The 18827-nt window shown below is 55.4% G+C and overlaps 1 long non-coding RNA gene across 1 annotated transcript; it reads left to right on the top strand.

Moving 5' to 3' along the window:
* The first annotated feature begins 7851 nt into the window (after nt 1-7851).
* LOC149119581 (uncharacterized) lies at nt 7852-16746 on the top strand. The gene is made up of 3 exons (XR_016227919.1): nt 7852-8875; nt 10067-10130; nt 16669-16746. It is a non-coding gene; the product is annotated as an uncharacterized LOC149119581 (long non-coding RNA).
* Nucleotides 16747-18827: the final 2081 nt, after the last annotated feature.

Below are 18827 nucleotides of genomic sequence, written 5' to 3'. Positions count from 1 at the left end.
GGTGTCTACTTAGGATGGCCGCATAAAGGAGACCCAGACGAAGTGAAAGGCGAGGGCGGCGGGGGTGGGCTGGGGGCCGTGGGTGTGGGTGGGGTGGGGGTGGTCTTTGGTTTCATGGACTAAGTGAAGCGTTTAAGCTCATCAGGCCTGAAAAAGTGAAGTGCCGGGGGAGCAAGACGGACAAGACTGGACTTATTCTATGGCGCACAAAAGATTTTTAACAAGCTCCAGAGAGGTCCCCTACCCCCACCCCTCACGTCTCTCTCCCTGCCTCATTCCAAAGAGACGGCTCCCAGGAGGTCAGCAGGGAGCTCAGCCAGGCTGCTTCCCTGGGCTGCTCCCACCGGGTCGAGCAGGGCTCCCTGCTGAGTGGCCGACCAGGACAGGGCGAGGTGCGGGCGCCTCTGAGCAGTTGGGCACTGGGTGGTATTCTGGAGAGATGGGACACGACATGAAGCCCAGTCTCCTTTTAGTTTTTTTTTTTTTTTTGGGGGGGGGAGGGAGCTTCCAGAACTTTCCATCAGTTTGATCATTAGCCTTGGGGCTCCTGGAAGTGAGTGAGGAAAGCTGGAGGGTCTTTTTTTTTTTTCAAAAAATATTTTATTTATTTGGGATGTAGAGTTACAGAGAGAGTGAGAGACAGAGAAAAAGGTCCTCCATCCACTGATTCACTCCCCAAGTGGCTGTAAAGGCTGGAGCTCATCCAATCCAAAGCCAGGAGCCAGGAGCTTCTTCCTGGTCTCCCATGTGAGAGCAGGGGCCCCAGCACGTGGGCCATCTTCTGCTGCTTTTCCCAGGCCGTAGCAGAGAGCTGGATCGGAAGAGGAGCAGCTGGGACTCGAACCAGCACCCATGTGGGATGCTGGCTTAGCCCATTACGCCACAGCGCCAGCTCCTGGAGGGTCTTATTTTTACAAGTGGCACTTGGAGGTGATTTAAAGGGGCCTTCCAGGAGGAGCGATAGAGCTATAGAGCTTGGGAAAACGAGGGCCTCATTTCAAATGTCGGCAGGTCCTACCTGCTCGGTCACCCAAGCCCTACACTTTTTCCTCTTCTGATGGGCCTGGGGAGAACTGGGACATCTGGTCTACCCAGGGCATGAGTGTACCATCTCAGCGTGTGAAGGAAGGTTGTGACCCAGCCTGTCGTTGTTGTGACCAGTTTGCTAAGTTGTGTTAAAGGCAGGAGCTGCCAGACAGCAGGGATCCAGAGGTGTAAAGTGAACACCAGCAGGGTGTCTTTCAGTGCCACCCAGGGTGGAGACACTGGCCATGACTTCTGGTCCTCCTTTTCACGACACACACGCAACACTTGGGTCATTCCCAGGAACCTCAAAGAGGATGGCCCAGAGTGAGCCCTGGTTTTCCTTCCTGGGAAGGGAACACACTCCATTGCCAGTGGCAGCGCTGGCATCCGACTGGCTACCCAAAGTCAGGTCTGTGCCGCGTGTGCTGACGGCATTATTTTCCAGCCCGCTGCCCATTGTGGTGTGTGCTGGGGTCGCCTCCGCTGCTCCTCCTGGGAGAGCTGCACGCTCCTCTGTAACTTTAGCAGTCTCCTGGTGCAGTGTACTCCGACGGCAAGGAGGAGGTGAAGGCCCCGTTCCCCGCCGCTCCTGCTCCAGCTGCTCCCCTTTCCCACTTGCAGTCCTGGGGGCATCTCCTTCCGGGGATGTGCCAGGGGGAATTAATGAGATGTGGTGCAGAGAGCTCCAAAGTTCCCATTGTGTCCCTGAACTGTAGCCTGCTTCCGGAGGGATGCAAAATCGATGCGTCAGACAAAAGGAAACAAGCAGAAACCTATGAACTATGACACCTTGCTTATTAGATTTGGGCCAGTGCTGTGGTGCAACAGGTTAAAGCTGCCACCTGCAACACCGGTATCCCATACGGGTGCTGGTTCGAGACTCGGCCGCGCCACTTCCCAGCCGGTTCCCTGCTAATGTGCCTGGGAGAGCAGTGGAAGATGGCCCAAGTGCTTGGGCCCCTGCGCCCACGTGGGAGACCCGGATGAAGCTCCTGGCTTCAGTCTGGCGCAGACCTGGATGTTGTGGCCTTCTGGGGAGTGAACCAGCGGATGGAAGACCTCTCTCCTCTCTGTGTCTCCCTCTCTCTCTAACTCTGCCTTTCAAATAAATAAATAAATCTTAACAACAACAAAAAAAGAATCTCTTTAACTCTTCTTTTAGATACTGTTCTAACCTGCTAGACGACTCTTAAACATTCTTCCAACTCCTGTTTTCGTTGTTGTCTTTGGCTCCTATGAGTCGGTTCAAGAACACAAGACGAACTGGAGCAAGGTGGAGGGAAAGTTAATGGGCGTAGTCTGAGAGGGCCCTGGGGTAAGGAAAGCAGCAGGAAGGGGCTATTGTCGGCCGGAGAGCAAAAGCAGAGCACACACTAGAAACCAGAGCTCAGAGACCACAGTAGGGCGGGGCCGTCGAGGAAGGGGCGGAGCCACACACAAGGCCTCCTTCTCTGTGGGCTGTCAGTGTTCCGAGTGGGCCGCGCACTGCTGCTGCCCAGGGAGTGGCCCAAGGTGCAGGGCGGCTCTCAGGGCATTCGCTTGACAGTAGGCGCGCTTTTGCTTTTACGTTTCGGAGTTCTCAGGGGATGAGTGGTACTTACCCTACAAAGTCGTTTCTTTAATGCAACCCGCTCTTTCCTCATGCTGCTTGAGCGAGGGGTTAGTGTTTATGTTTTTGTTTTTTTTCATATTATGTCTTTTTTTTAAGATTTATTTATTTGAAAGTCAGAGTTACTGGCAGAGACAGAGAGGGAGAGAGAGAGAGAGAGAGATATCTTCCATCCGCTGGTTCACTCCCCAAACGGCTGCAAAGACGTGGGCTGGGCCAAGCCCAAACCAGGAGCCAGGAGCTTCTTCTGGGTCTCCCATGTGGCTGCAGGGGCCCAAGTATTTGGGCCATCTTCTTTTGCTTTCCCAGGCCACAGCAGGGAGCTGAATTGGAAGTGGAGCAGCCGGGACTCAAACCAGCACCCATATGGGATGCCAGTGTCACAGGTGGCTGAACCCACTGTGCCACAATGCCAGCTCCTTGTGTTATTTCTTTTTTTTAAAGATTGATTTATTTATTTGGAAATTGGAGTTATACAGAGAGAGAAGGAGAGGCAGAGAGAGAGAGAGAGAGAGGTCTTTCATCAGCTGGTTCACTCCCCAATTGACCGAAATGGCCAGAGCTGTGCCGATCTGAAGCCACGAGCCAGGAGCTTCTTCCAGGTCTCCCACGCAGGTGCAGGGGCCCAAGGACTTGGGGCATCTTCTACTGCTTTCCCAGGCCATAGCAGAGAGCTGGATCGGAAGTGGAGCAGCCGGGGCTAGAACCAGTGTCCATATGGGATGCCGGCACTGCAGGCAGCGACTTTACTTGCTACGCCACAGCGCCGGCTCCTCCATTATGTCTTAAGGGTAAAAATTCTCTACCCACCGCCCAAGAAAATGCACTTGATCTCGCTTTGCTCAGGAAGCCTGGCATTCTTTTGAAGGCACTATGCGAGAAACATGCACCTTGGAGCATCTTTTAGTTGGGGACAGTTGATTTGCAGTGCTGTTTCCTAGCTTCCGGTGGGTGGGCACGGGGGTTCTAGAAGAGGGGGCAGGGCGCTCCCACTCTCCCTCTGCTCCTGACGGTGGTGAAGGGGACGCCTCTGGCCAGGCTGTGCCCATACCCGAGGCTTCTTGGGTGCCATAGGAGTCACCCCAAGGCTCCCCCCTTGGTTATGGGTGACTCTGGGGACCTGGGGCTGAGCCCAGGCCTGGGCGTTGTGCGTCTTTCTCCTCTTGGGGAGATGAGAGCTACCTTAGCAATAAAATCTTCCAGTCTGGAGTGCTCAACGCCACGTGGCACCCTGGCCCACACCCCGGCTTCTGCCTCTGTCCTGGCCCCTCTTGCAAGCCCACTCCTATTGGGGTCACCCGTCGCCACTGTGGATGACTGTCCATGGGGGACACCGCCCTCCGCCATGTCCTGAGGTCCCCTGCTGCAGAGAGAAGGAAGTCCACATAGGGAAGAGTCATGGACAGGCCTTCCCATGCGTATCTGTTGCTGGGAGGGGAGGGGAGAAGACCGGAAGATGGCCCGAGTGGTACGAAGCACTGGTGTCAACCCTGGAACCATACCACACACGTATGCCTCTGCCACAGCCCCACAATTCAGACCTCTTTGGTCTGGGGTGTGTCTTGGGCCTAGGGTTTCTCAGAGTGACCCGAGAGAGTCCCCTGTGTAGTCCAGGGTGAGGACTACTGCTGTAAAGGGCGTGGCTTGTGTCAGAAAGAACAGAGTCCCTTTGCACGCCTTGCTGACGTGGAGCGTCAGTCTGGGCATCTGCTGAGTGGGTGGTGGTAATACCCACCCACCTCATGGTGTCCTTGGGCTGAGGGAGCCAGACCCTGTGTGTGTGTGTGTGTGTGTGTGTGTGTGTGTGTGACACAGAGCGATGGGTGACTGACAGCTGCGAAACCACCTTCCCATCCTCCAGGTCTTGAGGCTGCCTGTTTCTCTCCTCTGCCTGCCTCACTCTAACTCAAAGACTTGCATCTGCCTGAGGCTCATTAAGCATGTGCAAGCTGACCGAGAAGGGGAAGGGGTCCCCAGCTGAGTGCAGCAGACCCCAGGACTTCAGCTTTTGCCTTTCAGTCTTGGGGGGGCGCAGAAACCCAGCGTCAGCTTTAGGAGGCCCTTATTGATTGCTGTGACAACAGCCCGAGTGGTGACTCCCGCAGCCCCTCGGGCAATCCCGGGGCAAACACAGTGACTGGGCACGGGCCCAGCGCTCTGCCTCGCAGTCCGCACTCCGCGCCTTTGATGAGAGACACCGGGTGATCCTCAGCCCTGAGGACTTGTTCAGCTGTTCGGCATTTAGCAAAATCCGGCGTGTATTCCACAGAGCCCTCCGCCTCTGCCCTTGCGGCTCAGCGCGCCCCGCGGTTCCCAGCCGCCTCTGATGACAGCCTTGGGGCCACGGGAGTGTGGGCAGTCCGCCTGGACCCTGCTCTGCCTAGCTTTGGGTGACTTTCCCTCCCGTCTGCTCTAAAAATGGGAGCCAACTCCTCCCCAGCTTAAAGAGCCGGAGCTGGCGAGTGCAGCGAGGGGGGCTCTGTGCACTGGGGGTGCGGGGCCTAGGCTGAAATATTCCGTAATGATAATGACTACTGCGCGTTGTCTGTAATTATGCCGTCTCTAAGCCCCCGGGGTTGGGATGGTGTATTTGCCTGTGCTGTTTAGGGGTTGATCCTGCTGTCAGCGCTTAGCAAGAATTAACAGTGGCGCTCTGCGCACCACAGTCATAACACTAAATCTGGTCTGCATGTTTATGAATCATTAAAAAAAAAAAAACACCGTCACTGAAACCCCTCCAAGCCCATCATTGAAAGAAATTATGCTCAGTTGAAAGTGATTTGACGTCACGGAGGACCTACGTGTCTTTTCGTAAGCGGCTGGCATTAGCAGGCTGCGCTCCGGCAAGTGCAAACGGGATCCACCCTCGGAGAAGTCTGCGCAGCCGGCAACCTGTGTTCCAGGTGCACGCCGCCTGCTTTCCGGGTTCTCTGAAGCTCCCTGGCAGGCCGTCGCCAGCACGCTTACCACGCCCTTCTGGGCCACTCCCTCCAGACAGCGCAGGTTCTGGGGAGGCCAACGCTCCTTGTTTTTTGCACTTAGTAGCATTGTGGCTTTTTTTTTTTTTTTTTTTTTTTTTGCATTTGTCCTTCCCTCCACCATAGATGGGAAAGACTGTACTTCAAGGACACTGCAGTATTGCAAAGTCAAGAAGACATTAACTATGGATGATGGGTTCTTGGTGGGTTGCTGGGGCAGCCCTCTACTTTATTGCTTGATTAATGAGGAGTTTCCTATGAAGTTGTTTACATGGGAGAAGAACTTACGATGCTAGCCCCTCCCTTGGAGCACCTGACAGCTTGTCCTACGTGACAACCAGGGGACAGGCTGGCAGGTCTCCTAGATTCAAATCTTCCCTTCTTCCATGGACTCTTGAGCATGTTGTGGTTACAAATCTACAAAGCTGGGTCATGAGAAATTCCACCTCTCCCTGTCTCGTAAGAGTCAGGTAAGAATGAGGAAACAGAACAAGACAAGGGGCAATCTGATCTCTCGGCAGATACAGGAACTTGATCAGTGACCACTTTTTGTTCCAGGTACTACTGCTGTGTAACAAACCACCCCAAATTAGTGGCATCAACCATGGCCATTTTATGACACACAAGGACCTGTGTGTGGGTCAGGGATCTGGGCAGGGCTCAGCTGGGTGGTTCTTTTGTTCCTGTGGCATCTACCGAGGTCACGCAGTGGCAGGGGGACTGGTCTGGAGGATCCAAGAAGGCTTCACTCACATGTCTGGTGCCTCGGTGTGCAGCATTTGCAGTAATATTTCTCTTGACCCTTGCAATAATGTAGGTGATGTTGTTGTACCCATTATGCTGACAAAGAAAGTGAGGCTGAGAGATGACCTGTTTATACAGCAAAAACACCAATGAAATGAACCTAGAACTTTCCTGGATAACAGATTTTGAAGGTGGGTGTACAGAAAGTTGTGTTTTTCTGAGCAAGTATCTTCCATGCCTTCTAAAATCCCTTACACTAAGACCCAAGACTAAACTGTACCCATTCTTCATGGAGAATCTCTCGGGCTGCTACCTTTGGTTTTCCTTATCTTGCCTTGGAATCCTAAACCAGTGAGCCCACAATAAAATGCTAATTCATCTAATACAGAGAATCAGAAGTCAAGCTCAGCCAGACTGGCAGCTCACAGGGTAAATATTTGATCGGTGAGTAAAAATTCAAATTTGCACTATTTGCTGAAGGTGAAAAGTATATTAGGGAAAGGATGTAATGGAGGTTAAGTAGACCTGTAGGAGGTCTCCTCCAGGATCCTACCCCTAGAAACCCACTGCTTCCTGCTGAGCCAACTCACAAGCAAGTGTGGGCTGGCCAGCTATAGCTGAGCCCACACTCCCCATGCAGCTGGAGTTGGCTGGTTTCACCCTCCCCGGCGACTCCGCTAGTTTGTATCAGAGAAAGGCTCTAGGTGTTCCTTGCCTACAATCACATAAGCCAGAAGCTGCTTCTGGCTTCCCTGGTCAGCCCCCAGCACTGGTCATTTTGTGCCAGGGGAAGGAGGCACCCTGGCTGGGCGTTAGAGCGCTGTGACACAGGGAGGTTAGGACAGATGTCAGGGAGGGCTGGGGCTTTGCCTGGAGGTTCAGCTCAGCCCCCACGTTTTCCCAGACTTGCGCGATTCCTCTTCAGGACCCCTGTGATTAGTCCAGAGGGAGAGGCGAGGCCCCTTGAACAGCTTGGGTGAATTGAGAAGCTGGCAGGCATCCGGACAGTGCCTGTTATTCTAGGAACTGGGCTCCAAAGCGGAGCTGGAGTTCTGGATGCTTCGGAGGTGAAGCCACACGGCTGGGAAACAAGTCCCAGCTGGCTGCCAGCGAGAGCGGCTCAGGAGGAAGGGGGCTGAGCTGGGGCCTGCTGCACCAAGCCCAGGGCGTTTTGTGGCCCTGATTGGCTTGTACTATTTAACTGCGGCTGGGCCCCGAGGCTTGTCCTGCGCTGGCTGGTGCCCTGGTGGGCTGCAGAATGAAGTCTAATGAGGAGGCGCTGGAGCCAACGCCAAGCCCCCAAACAGCCTTAGGCCCCCTGTGGTCACAAGCTGTGATGGCCCCTGGCTCCTAAGGAAACACAATGGAGAAATCAGACCAGCTCAGGCCGGGGCCTGGGGTAATTTAGCAAATCACCAACACGGGTCTGGGCTAGGGTCCGCCTGGGCTGGGGTGGGGGTGGCGGGCAGGCGGGAGTTCCAGACACACATCAGCCTTCGGAAGAACAATGAGAGGCAAGCAGGCAAGAGAGATTTATCGGCCCAGATGTGCTAGTAGCGTTCTTGTCAGCCATGCCCAGCTCCCTCTCGCAGGAAGCCCTAGGCTGCCTAGCTGCTGCGTCTCTCCCAAGGCCGCACTGCCTTGAGGAAGCCATATCCCGGGCTGCGCTGGGTGGGATGGGGGCTGTTACAAGGTCGTGTCATTCGAGGGCAAGGCAGGGCACGGTGCCAGGCAACCGTCATTCCAGAACTTTTTCCTCCACCTGAGTGGAGACTGCGTGGGGCCTGCCTCTCGGCTCCAGTCCCCGCTCTGCTCAGGCCTGCTCCCCCGCCACAAACACTCCTCGCTCAGGCTCCATCTCTGTGTCTGTCTCCAGAGCCTGGCCTGGGGCAGAGGGGAGCCTACACCTTAGGGTCATGGATGCCGTTTTATTATAGTCTCTAGAGCTTTGCCCCAGGTGCCCTTAAGTTGTTCCCGAAGTTCCCTCCACTGGTCGTCCTTTATTTCCAGTCCCTTTGGGAGCCTCTTCTCAACATAATAGACTCCTTCACTGGGCCCGCCCCTGCCCCAACCCTGGCCTGCACCAGGCATCCTCTCCCACAGGGCGTCCCTGCCCGGCGTGCCTGCTCTCTCTTCTTGTTCTTAATGATGGTCTCCTGCCAGTGCTGGGCCTTCACCGCTGGCATGGGCACAAGCCAAGTCGCTTGGCAAGAGGCACGCCGCCCCTAGTCGCTGTCTCATCGCTGACTGTCTTTCCCCTTCAGGCTCACAGTCCTCACGCTGTCCTCTGCCCCTCTTCCCCTGGCACAGGCGGGGCCAGCCTGGCAATCCCAGTGGTTTCCCCTGCAGGGTCCCAGGGGCCCAGCTGGCGGCTCGGATCCAGCTCCTGGTCAGAACGCCTCTCCGGAACACCAGGTGCCTAATTAGCAGCTCCGGGTATCCTCTCCTCCCCCTCTTCCTTCACCACGAGCCTGGTGGGCTCCCCGGGAGGCACAGCGGAGTGGGACGGTCATCAGAGGTAACGCTGTATTTTCTGGAGATGTTTCCAGACTGTGTCTTTGCAGGGGGTGATCCTGCAGCCGCTTGGAAGCACTCCCTCTTCCCCAGGCTGCCCAAGAACCTGCTCTTCCAGCAGACCTGTATCCCCAAAGGGGGGATGCTGGGGAAGCACCCCCCCAAGTAGGCTCCCCCCTCTTCTCCTCTCCTCTCGGCTTCATTTACACAATCAAAGAGCCAACCCAGCCCAAATGAAATGCCCGCATTTTATTGCTTGCAGTGTTTTAGTTCTAATTTGGCTTCATTTGGAATAGAGGTTTTACTAAGTGGCATAAATTGAGCCTAACAAATTTTAAAACTAAAACAGTAACACCCTAAATGCTTAAAACTGTAATTGGAGAGAGATAAAAAGTGAGGCCTCCGAGAGGGGAGGCAGAGGGGGGAGGGGAAGTGCAGCTTCCCTGGTGGTTGTGTTTGGCAAGGGTTCAGTTCGGGCGCCTCCTCCCCCAGGCTCAGCCCTGTCCCCTCCCCCTGCGGAGAAGGCCCTGGGAAGCTTCCAGAAGCCTGCCTGTGCCCTCCAGGGTGTCTTAGGGAAGATTGGGTGAGCTAATTCTTTGCTTTGGAGGGAGGCTGTGTCCAGCTTCCCTGTGGCTTCTCCCCTCCCATGCCCAAGCCTGGCCCTCCCCACCTGAATGCCACAAGCTTACGTTGGAGGCCACTGGAGATTCCTAGCCCCATGTCCTGTCAGGCGGGAGAGGGTTCAGATGGGAGGGGCCTGTGGCCTGCCACTTGGCTGTGCACCTGCTTCCCCCTGCTTCCGGTGTAAAGTAGTCTGGGACAGCGGGTGGCTGGCTGCGCGCATCCCTGGCCAGATGGCCAGGCCTCCGTAGGGGCTGCACGCGTGTCTGCTTGGGAGATCAGTACTCGGATTTCGCCTAAAGGCATCAGCCCTCCTTCAAGGAAGGCGCCAGACACATAAACAAGCCCGGGAGAAGCCCCAGTGTCCCCAGGGTGGGTGCAGAGTCCTGTGGGGCTGCTGCAGCCGGCCCTGCTACCCAGCTCCAGGCGCTGGTCTGCACTGAGAGCCTCAGCCTTGGTCTCAGCGTGCGCTTACATCGCGCTGTGGCCCCCAGAAAGCAAGGGCGGGCGGGGGGAGGGGGACAGCTGCTTGGGGAGACCTTGGCTGAACCCCCCCCCCCACCACGTTCTCCAGCTATCAACTGAACTGGACGGCAAGCAAGCATGGAGCTCGAGAGAGCAGAAGAATGTCGCCCAAGGTAAAAAGGCCTCATTATCTCTTTCAGTTGATATGAAGAGACCTTGTGATAGCAAGGATCAGACGCTGCTTGGATTGGCTCGGGGAGGCAGGAGGTGCAATAACAGGGTAGGAGGCCAGGTGCAGGGACACTGCTGGAGGTCATGGACAGCCCGGGGGCAGGGGACTGGAGAGACCCCGGGCTTTGGGGCTGCGGTCTGAGCCAGGACCAGGGGCCTGAGCCAGGGTCACCCGCCTTCCCATGCTTCTCCGGGCCACTGCTCCATTCACTGGCTCTTCCTTGGCTCACTGGTTTGCTTGCAAATGGCCACCTCAACGGCGCTGCAAACTCTGCGAAATGGTCTGGTAGCACCAGGGCTCAACATTCTCCTACTGATTTTAGTCTCTGAGTTCAAAAACCTCAGAACAGAGCCTAAATGGTTCATTCCAGAGTCGGGCTTGCTTCTGCTGTAGATCAAGGATATGGCCTTGGCGAATCGGCAATGGTCAGGCAGGTTGGGTCGTGAGGAATACACGTGTTTCCTAGCCTAACCTTTAATAGGGCCTCTGGGTAGATACATGCAGTAGGCATTTAATGATAGTCATTTCTAGAACATCCCTGAGTACTGTGTCATTTTTTTTTTCTCTCCTGAATACACTGGGATGCCCAACCTAGAGCCATTGAGAGATGTGTCATTCGGTGATTTTTGTCATTGTGGAAACATTACAGAGTGTGCACACGCAAATCTAGATGGGGCAGGTGTGGGAGGCTGCTGCCCACCCACCACGCACAGCGTTCTACCGCCAACTGTTTGCCCTAAGCAGAGCACTGCACACTAAGCACTAAGAGGATAGCAAAGCCGAGTTGTGTGTGATCGTGACGGAGAATCACGTACCGCCCATAACTCTGGGTGCTGTGGGTTTTCCAAACTGGCCGAGCAGTGAGTTTGCTGACAGCAGCACTACCACCAACACATGAGCAGGGCATCGTGCCAGGAGGGCTGGATGCCTCGGCATCACTAGGCCTTGGGAACCTTCCTCTTGTGGGCTTATGCTCACCCGGTAGGCCTGTGATTGCTAGGGGGACCGTTAGCACGTGACTGTATGGCCTTGCTCACGGCTTGCGCAAGAGTTGCCTCCCACACAGGTTCTGCTCGCCGCGCTGCTTTGCCTCTGCCCGCCAGCAGGCTCCTTGTCTGGACCCTCTGATGTCCACCCTCTGGGATAATCCGCAGCTGACACAAAGGACAAAGGGTCCCCGTGTGCACGTTGGAAAACTCGCAGAGGTAGATCGTTACACGGAAGTAGCCAGGGCCGGGCCTGTGTGTCTGCAGCATGCTACCTTTTATGTGAAAAGGGGAGAGAAACAAGAACACGTGCATTTGCATTGGCTTGGATTTGCATGAACTAACTGTGGAAAGAGAAAGGAGACACTAATGTTAGTAGATGTGTGCAGATGCGGGGACACCGGGTAGATCAGGGACAAGACATAAGGGTAGGACCTTTCATTGTATAAATAAAAATATGTCCCAAACTGATGTAATAGTACGTATTAAAAATTAATGTAGGGGCCGGTGCTGTAGTGTAGCAGGTAAAACCGCCGCCTGCAGTGCCGACATCCCATATGGGCGCCCGTTCGAGTCCCGGCTGCTCCACTTCTGATCCAGCTCTCTGCTATGGCCTGGGATAGCAGTAGAAGATGGCCCAAGTCCTTGGGCCCTGCACCCATGTGGGAGACCCGGAAGAAGCTCCTGGCTCCTGGCTTCGGATCGGCGCAGCTCTGGCTGTTGTGGCCATCTGAGGAGTGAACCAGTGGATAGAAGACCTCTCTCTCTCTCTCTGCCTCTTTATAATACTGCCTTTCAAATAAATAAATAAATAAATATTTTAAAAACTAACATAAAGCATTCTCACACGTGAAATGGTAAAAGAAAAAAAAGAGGAAAATAAAGAAGAGTAACAAGCCAATGTGGCTTTCAGAAACTTCACCAGATCTCAAAAAAAAAAAAAAAAAAAAAAAAAAAAGGAAGAAGAAGAAGGATCTGAACTGTGGCACTGAGTAGTTGGGCCTAATTTAAGCCTTGCTGCCTCACCTGCTTTGGGAAACACCTGCTCTCCAAAGGCGAAAGGCCAGCCATTCCACTCCTGCTCTGTGCTGTCTCCCCTCACCCCCACCCCCGCTCGTGGCCAGGGTTTCGAAGGGACGCCACGTGCATTTTCCGCACACATTTGCAGGTTGATTCGAGCTGTGATGTCTTCCTTGGCTCTTCAAACTGTGCTTGGGCTGCTGGAACCGGACCCCGCTTCTCTGGAAATGTCGGGGCCACAGGGGAATGAGTTTATGAGACAGACGCCTTTGAGCCCTGAGTCACGTCAGACCTGCCCCATAGCCTGTGCTGAGCGCTGGCCGGCCAGCCATGGAGACCCGGTGGCCCGGCACCAGGCCCACAGCTACCTAGGACTGTCACCAAAGCTGTCTGATGGCCCACTGGGATTTAAGATTTATTTATTTATTTGAAAGTCAGAGTTACACAGAGAGATGAGAGGCAGAGAGAGAGGGAGATCTTCCATCTGCTGGTTCACTCCCCAATTGGCCGCAACGGCCAGAGCTGTGCTGATCCAAAGCCAGGAGCCAGGAGCTTCTTCTGGGTCTCCCACATGGGCGCAGGGGCCCAAGGACGTGGGCCATCTTCTACTGCTTTCCCAGGCCATAGCAGAGAGCTGGATCGGAAGTGGAGCAGCCGGGACTTGAACGGGCGCCCATATGGGATGCCGGCGCTTCAGGCCAGGGCATTGACTCACTGCGCCACAGCACTGGCCCCGGCCCACTGGGCTCTTGAAGTCCCTTGGCTCAATCCGGGCTGCAGGAGCTGCTGTCTCGGCTAGCCTCTGGAGAGCTCCAGTGAGCAGGCACAGGGCAGACACCACCCTCACCATTCCACGCGTGCGTGCGGAGCCCCAACTCCCCAGGGTAGAAGACAGTATTGGGAGCCTGCTCCTGGGCGGGGAAGGGGGCCAACTAGTCATTCTATCTTGTTGGAACAAAACTCAACCCTGGCTAAAAGGAAAATGAGATGAAAGTCCCCCCCTCCCCACCCCGTCTGTTTTTAGACAAACGGGCATCTCATTGAACTCGTGGGAGCAGTGTGGCTGGGCTCGGGCCACTGGGAAGCCGGCGATGCCTCCCCTCCATGGCTCCTCTCTTTTCTTTGATGTACACGAGTGTCCTTTACGTGACAGAGAACAGACGAGTCGATGCTTTGGAGCATTCAAACTTACAAGCTCAGCTACCCAGTCCAAGACCCACTCACCTCTCTCCATATCTAGTTGCCAAATTCTGGGGAAGACTCTCACGGGCTCTGCTTGGTCAGGCATCCAGCTTTGGACCCATCAGCTTGAGGGCTGGGGAGAGGGGATGCTTGTGGGACTGGGAGTGGGGGGTGGGGCCGATAGCACCTGCAGTGTTTATTTCAGCGATATCTGCAGAGAGAGAGGGGGCGGGATCAGGGAAGGATTCCAAAGCTGGGGACATTTGAGCCTGCTGTGGGGGAAGAGGACAATTGTCACGGGGTGGGAGGGAGAGGAGTATGTGTGTGGAGCCCTGGGTGTGCAGGGTGCCCCCCCCCCCACAGTGTGCACTTGATTGCATGGCTTGTTTTCTTCCCCATTGATGTTTGCCCTTGATCTTTTTGTATCATTCTCTGTTCTTGTTTCTTGTTGCAGCTCTCTTCACTTCTCTCCCACAGGCTACTTCTCACACTGATGCTTCTGCTGCCATCAGCTGGTTCTGGTGTCCAGTGTGTGGTCTTTCTTCTGTGATACACAGCCCCCCTCCCTGCCAGGGACCTCATTGTTTGGTCCTGGTGGGGGAGGCAGGGCCCCCATTGGGTCCTGTGCACTGGAGGAGGGCTGAAGGCCAGGCCTCAGTGGGGATCAGCTCCAAGGAGCTCAAGGAGAGTCCCTGGGACTGCGGAGCCAGTGCTGGCACTAGTGTGGGGCCTCTTCTCCAGGTTCTAGCCCGTGGGCCCTGTGGCCTGGGGAGAAGGCAGGAGCGGGTGCAGAGGAGCTGCTGCCCTGGCCAGCCCTCTTTTCCACAGCCCCTCGCCCATCACGCCCTCCAACCTAGGCACTGGAGAGCTGGGCTGTTGCTATTGATATTGACCATGGAGGTGGGCAGGAAGTGACCGTCCAGAGTCTTCGGGCAGATGGGGGAGGGGCGAGTATAAGAGCCCCATTTTTTTTTTAATTTGACAGATAGAGTTAGCAGTGAGAGAAAGATCTTCCTTCCGTTGTTCACCCCCCAAATGGCCACTACGGCCAGAGCTACGCTGATCTGATGGCAGGAGCCAGGTGCTTCTCCTGGTCTCCCATGTGGGTGCAGGGCCCAAGCACTTGGGCCATGCTCCACTGCACTCCCGGGCCACAGCAGAGAGCTGGACTGGAAGAGGAGCAACCGGGACTAGAACCCGGCGCTCATGTGTGATGCTGGCGCCGCAGGCGGAGGATTAACCAAGTGAGCCACGGCGCCGGCCCCGAGAGCCCTATTTAGAAAGCTTCCCTTTGTCATTGTTGCTTCCGGCCGCCCACCGTCCCTACAGACGCCACTTCAAGGCGGCTCTCCGTTGCCTCCTGGGGTTTCGGTTGGTTCTGGATGATTTATGTGATCCTCCTGCGCGTGTGGCATTTCCAGGCTTGGGAGAGGGAACCAGTAGCCCAGAAGAGCTTGCCTCTTGCCTGATGCATTTTGACCTCACACTTGCTCTAGAACCTGGGCATCCTGCTCAGGTCTGGCTCTGGCTGCGTGCAGGCCTGCCCTTCATGCTGCCTCCTTGTAAATTCACAACCCCAGGCGGGGCCTCTTCTCCACTCTCAGGCATCAGGTCCCGAGCTGTCCCTGGTGAGTGGCTTCACCTCTCTTCTGAGTGTGGACGGCTCAAAGCATCCACCGCAACCTGTGGCTGGCACAGGGGCCAGCGTCTTGGGACATGGATGCCCAAGGGCAGGACAGGCAGCTGAGGGGAAAGAAAGGTGAGGGTGTCTGGGCGGGGTGGCACTCACATGTGGGCACTGGTCATGCAGAGCAGTCTCTGCAGTCTGGGGTCTGGATTGGAGAGGAGTCTGGGGATGCGAGGGGATGGTTTAAGGGTGGCAGGTGGGCGCCCTCGGGGGGCCAGGGGCAGTGGCTATTCGCTATCCGGCTACAGAAGCATTTCGGTATTTGCACAACCTGGACAGCTGTTGTAGCAGTGTCGGCCCAGGTTGTAGGTGGCAGTGAGCAGCTGGGCTGTCACACGCGCGCTCTGAGCAGATGGAGTGCTTATAAACTGCCACAGGAGAAACCCGGGCTCGTCGCTGGCAAACTTCCATCACTGCGTCTGGCCACAGAGGGCCAGTGGAAATTCTCTCTGCAACCTGGGCCAGAGGCAGCTTTGCCAGGCCCGCCTGCCCCAGGGGGATCGGAGTCCATCCTCTTCGCAGGCAGAGACCCCCCAGATCGTACGCAGCGGGGGTGCCTTTGCTGCATGGCAGAGTGTGGTGCCGGGCCAGGGGGTTGCAGAAGTGACGAAAGCAGGGCCTGGCTCTCCTGGAGTTTGCACTGGGGTCGTGGGAGGCGGGGAGGGAGACAGGCCGCAGATGCGCACGCGGCAGGCAGCAGGGAGGCAGGCGGGGCCCCGCTGGCTGAGTCCAGCAGGAAGAGTGACGTCAGGGCCCTTGGGGGTGACAGTGGGGCACTAGTGTGGCTGAGGAGAAATCTTCCTGTCGGAACAGGGTGGGACCAGCTTCTGAATGCTTTTCCTTTGCTTCTAGAAATAGCGAGGGAGGGCCGCTGGGCTCGGATTTTCACCGCCAGATAACAGGCCAGTTTTGGCCCTGAGAACACACACTGGCGCAGAGATCAGAACCTGTGCTTCTGCCAGGCGGCCAGCGCCCACACCGGGAGGCTCCCCGGCAGCGCTGCCGGCTGCCCCAGACCAAGGGCAGGGTAGACTTCAAGGCCACCTCCTGCAAAGCGGTCCCTACGTGCACCCGGGCTGGCCCGCGCTCCAGCTGCTCTCAGAGACGGCCCTGCTGGGTCTCCAGGCCAGGCGACCCCTCCCTGGGGACCGTCTCGGAAGCTGCACTGTGGCTGCAGTGCACAGCCTGCCATGACAGCTCTGCTTCTCGAGGTCCTCAGGGAGCTAGGATCTTCCCAGCTCTCTGCTCTGCATTTCGGACGATGGAGCCTGTAGCCCCACGGCCCAGGCTGCCAGCCGCGACACCCACGTTTAAGGCAATAGGATAGAGGAAGCGGCTGAAAAGAACCAGCTGCCTCCCCACCCCCATTATTTTTATTGTGGTGCAATACATGCAATATAAAATTTACCACCTTAACCATTTAAAACAATTAATCAAGGGGTGGGTGGAGCGGGGGTGGGGGGCAGGGAGAGCAAGCACTCCCATCCACTGGTTCACTCCCCGGATGCCTGCAACAGTGGGAACTCAGCCAGGCTGAGGAGCCAGGAACTCCATCCGGGTCTTCCACAAGGATCCGACTATTTGAGCCATCTTCTGTCTTCCAGGGTCTGCATTTGCAAGAAGGTGGAGTTGGAAGCCGGAGCCAGGACTCAAATTGAGGCACTCTGAAACGGGACACAGGCATCTTAACCAGTATCTTTTTTTGTTTTTAAGATTTATTTTATTTATTTGAAAGACAGAGTTACAGAGAGAGGTAGAGACAGAGAGAGAGAGAAAAAGACAGAGAGGTCTTCCATCTGCTGGTTCACTCCCCAAATGGCCACAATGGCCAGAGCTGTGCTGATCTGAAGCCAGGAGGCTGGAGCTTCTTCCGGGTCTCCCACATGGGTGCAGGCACCCAAGCACTTGGGTCATCATCCACTGCTCTCCCAGGCGCATTAGCAGGGCGCTGGATCGGAAGCGGAGCAGCCGGAACAGGAACCAGCACTCACGTGGGTTGCCGGCATCTCAGACAGTAGCTTAACCTGCTGTGCCACAAAGCCCAGTCTGCAACTGTTTCCATCTTGTAAAACTGAACCTCTGTACCCATGACACGTCCCTCATCCCAAGTCCCCCAGCCCCCAGCCCCCAGCCCCTGGGAACCAGAGTTCTGCTTTCCGAGTCTATGATTCTCATTACGCCGAGTCCTTCGTAGACACCGGCCGTCTTTTAAGGAAAATTCTCAACAATGGGCATAAAGTACTTGCACTTGAGTGCCATTGGCCAGACGCTGTCACACGGCCCTACGTAGCTGGGTAATTGGTGTTTCTCGTGTGTGGCCGCTAAGGACGATGTGCCGGGCCAGCTAGCAGAGACCAGGACAAATAGCTCCATCTCACCCAAATGTTGGGGTTCTTTGATGCAAATGTTGTGTAAAGATCTGATAAGCAAAGAAAGGAACTGTAAGGGACATAGCACTTCGTGTTTAATTTTCCCTATTGATTTTTGGCCTGTCTGGCGGGTCCTTTCAACTCTGAAAAGCATTTTAACAAATATTTCTCCTCTCTTTTTCTCTGTAGGCTTCTTTTCTTACACCTTTGTTTTAAAGCAGTATCTGTCTTGTGACTCGCAGCCAAAGGCCTTTCTGACTGATACAGGTTCTTTGATTTTCCGTCCCTCCCCTGCCAACCTCGTCATGGGGGAGGCCTGTCACCAGCTTGCTCCGTCTCTAGGTCACAGTCTCTTTATTCCTGTACAATCCAAGGGCTATTTTTCATATCTGCCTGGGCAGCTTTGTGCTTAAGGCTTAATCACTTATCGCTTTTCATTTCTAGGGGGTTGCATAGTTGACTACTTGTACGTGTTATATCCTGGGGGGGGGGTCTCTACTTCCTCTCACCTCCCGCTTCTAAGTGTTTTATTCCCTAAAGCCTTCACCTCAGTCTGTTTATGATTTACTGTCTCTCCCAGCACCCCCGCCCCCACCATCTTCGCCCCTACTGTTCCCATCCCCATTATTGTCACCCCCACCCCCACCGCCATCTCCGCCATCATCGCTACTGACACTGTCAAGGTACCAAACAATGTCTGGTCACCCAGTCCGCTCAATAGCTGCATAAGGTAACTAATATTACCAACATTAGCTCCATTTTGCAGGTGAGAACACTGAGGCTCTGAGACATTATGCTTTCTGCCTAAAACAGACAGAAGGTGTCAGCAATGGGATTTGACGTCCACCTGTTAAGCTCTGGGCTCCCAATATGCCATGTTTCTTTCCTTAAAATGCCGCAGAATGGTTGGTGTTTGGGGCAGCACTTAAGATGCTGCTTTTGGGACTGGTGCGCAGCCTGCAGTGCCTACATCCCCTACGGGCGCCAGTTCAAGTCCTGGCTGCTCCACTTCCAATCCAGATCCCTGCTAATGTGCCTGGGAAAGCAGCGGAGGATGGCCCAAGTGCTTGGGCCCCTGCACATGCGTGGGAGACCAGGAAGAGGCTCCTGGTTCCTGGCTTTGGATTGACTCAGCTCTGGCCATTGCAGCCATTTGGGGGGTGAACCAGGGGATGGAAGACCTCTCTCTCTCTCTCTCTCTCTCTCAGCCTTTAACTAAAAAGTATAAATAAAAATTTCTAAAGGAATATCATTTGTTGCCATGCCTTTAAGAAAATGCCGTGGGGCTCACTCATTTGCACCCCTCTCTTCCTGTGACAAGAGAATGTCACCCCCTTTCACCACAGGCCTAGGCTCACACAACAGCCCCTAGCACCTCCCCTTGCCTGCGGGGA

Source organism: Oryctolagus cuniculus, chromosome X (assembly GCF_051225735.1).
Source record: "Oryctolagus cuniculus isolate XC-2025 breed Fujian yellow rabbit chromosome X, ASM5122573v1, whole genome shotgun sequence".
NCBI lineage: Eukaryota > Metazoa > Chordata > Mammalia > Lagomorpha > Leporidae > Oryctolagus > Oryctolagus cuniculus.
Note: the sequence above shows the minus strand (reverse complement) of the source record. Positions and strands in the feature narration are given on the sequence as shown.